The sequence below is a fragment of the Scylla paramamosain genome, chromosome 27, assembly GCF_035594125.1.
Source record: "Scylla paramamosain isolate STU-SP2022 chromosome 27, ASM3559412v1, whole genome shotgun sequence".
Classification (NCBI taxonomy): Eukaryota; Metazoa; Arthropoda; class Malacostraca; order Decapoda; family Portunidae; genus Scylla; species Scylla paramamosain.
The window spans coordinates 665,001-667,500 of NC_087177.1; the positions used below are offsets into that span (position 1 = coordinate 665,001).

Here is a 2,500-nt window from a genome sequence, read left to right on the forward strand (position 1 = left end):
TTCCTTCACTATCTCTCTATCTTTTTTTTCTTTTCCTTCCCTATCTGTTTCATATTCCCTTCCTTTCTTACCAGTTCCTTCATTACTTTTCCCAACAGTAGATATCTTCATAACCATTAGATCTCCTGGTGTCTGTTCTTACTGCGTGTACCTGTGTATCCTTCTGCCTTCCCTTCCTGGCACGGGTCACTCCCCACGCCTGGTGCAAGCCGCTGCCTCATCCACAGCATCTATATACCCCGGTTCCTGAGTGGCCTAACTACCCTGTTTTTGCTGCGTTGGCCACAAGATGTATTGTGTGTCGTGACCGAGGCCTGGTAATGATGCCCGCCCTCACTTTCACCGCTCGTAACAGGCTGCAGCTCTCAACAGCCAAAGGGACTGACGGACACACACACATACACACAAGCAGACGGTCCTTGAATGCTCCTCTCTTCCTGCCTTCTTTTCTTCCTTCCTTCCCTCTCCGCGACTTGCCAGTCTCTACCACCACCACCAATACCTTTAGGCGTTGTTTCCACGCCTGGTAAGATTTTGTATCTCTGTTTAATATTTTTTTTTTTTTTTTAGTTATTTTAGTTGATACAGTTACTCTCTTATCTATTATTTTAAACTGTTCCATGCATTTACTTTTGTTCATCCCTTCTTTCTTTTTCTTTTGTGTGTGTGTGTATGTGTGTGTGTGTGTGTGTGTGTGTGTGTGTGTGTGTGTGTGTGTGTGTGTGTGTGTGTGTAAACATAAAGTGAGGGCGAAAAGAAAAGCAAAACTCGTTTATCACCATGCGTAACACACACACACACACACACATACACACGTTAATGTTTCATCAAATTCCTTTACTGCCTCTTTGTTTTTGTAATCTCATTTTCATTTGCTGCTTTTTGTCGGTTACTGGCTTGCTTATTTCCTTGTTTTCCTCCTGAGTATCGTGTCATCTTATTAGGCATCCTGACCTCTCAGAAAAAAAAATAATAATAATGGCAGCATAAAATCAATATTACCGTCTAACATTCTTGCTTGTGTCTGCCTCTTTTAATTTTTCTTCTCTCTATTAAAAGTGGATGTTTTACTTTACATTACATTATGCCAGGTTATGGTATGTTTGTTTAAGACAGGTTACTTTACGCTACGCTACATTGGGCTTGGCTTGGTAAGATTAGGTTATGTTAGATTAGGTTAGCTAAAGATAGGTTAGATTAGGTTTGGTAAGGTTAGGTTAGATAAAATTTCGTTAGGTTAGGTAGGGTTAGGTTAGGTTAGGTTAGGTCTGGATAGATTAGATAAGTAAGGTTAGGTTAGGTAAGTTTAGGTTAGGCTAAGTTCTTCAATCAACAGGTAAGTGGTGAAGGTTTAAATTTAACTACCCAACATGATGCAGTTTACTTAGTCTTTTTTAATTCCCTTACAGCACAGAAGTGTTTTCCCTTCCATCCCTTCCGCTTTTTTTCTCTTTTTCCTTGGAATCCCCTCGAGTAAAAACGATTTTTTTTTCTTTTTCATTACAGATTGTTGTTTTCATGTATGCAGTGTGTGTGGGTCCCCGTGGGGTGTGGCCAGACAGCCCCGCCCAGACAGCCAGCTCGCCTCGCTTTCCTCTTATTGCCAACGCAGAAAACGATTCCCAACACACTGTCTCTGCATTTACTCTGCTCAGCAAAAAAGGAAGTCGGTCATTACCTTGGTACACAAAAACTACTGCTTGGAATGGTTTCGACAGAATATATTTGGTGAAAAGGTGAGTTTCCATGTGTGTGTGTGTGTGTGTGTGTGTATGTGTGTGTGTGTTGTAAGATGAAGGAAACTTTTTTTTATATGCAAAGTTTTCTAGATCATGATATCTCTCGTGTATGAGCGATATTTCTTATGTAGTTTTTGTTGCTGTAGATATTTTTACTATTTTTGTCTTTAGCACCATTACTTAAAGAATTTTTTGCTTATTTACACTAGACAGCATTTTTCATTAAAAAGAAAATTTCTTTTTTTCTATTTCTCTTTATCTTTCTGACTAACTCTCTACCCGTTTTATATATCTTGCATTTTCATGGTCTCTGATTTTTTTTTATACTTAAATAATTGGCTTAATTTTGCCGTAGTGAACAGATTTTCAAGGAAACTAGTTCATAAAGTCAATAAAGGATGCATGTTAATGTTGGAGCAATGCAGGAGTCAACCAAATAAATAAGATAAGGCAGTGATTTAAGGCATGCAGTGCTCGTTCAGCAGCCTTGTTATCTCCGCGTCTGTACCTACCCTTAATTACAAACGCTAAGTTGACAGCACACACTCACTCCTCCACATCTGTCCATCCCCACCGGAAAAAAAAGGCTTTACAAGAAGCTATTCATTTTAACGTAACCTCAAAAATCTTAGTATGTAAATAGATAAATACACGAGGCAAATTACGTGCATGGTAAAACTGGGCCAAAGTGCAATGAGGCGGGCAGTTCATCACCCCAGACATGCATGCGGGAAGTGATAAGCATCTTGAAATATTTGTGT

General features: G+C 39.4%; 1 long non-coding RNA gene across 2 annotated transcripts in view; it reads left to right on the top strand.

The window, feature by feature from the left end:
* LOC135114446 (uncharacterized) overlaps positions 1–2,500 on the top strand; it is a 246,405-nt gene that overhangs the window by 218,377 nt on the left and 25,528 nt on the right. For both annotated transcript variants that reach the window (XR_010275498.1, XR_010275499.1), the window contains exon 7: positions 1,507–1,736. This is a non-coding gene — a long non-coding RNA (uncharacterized LOC135114446). The remainder of the gene's footprint in view (positions 1–1,506; positions 1,737–2,500) is intronic.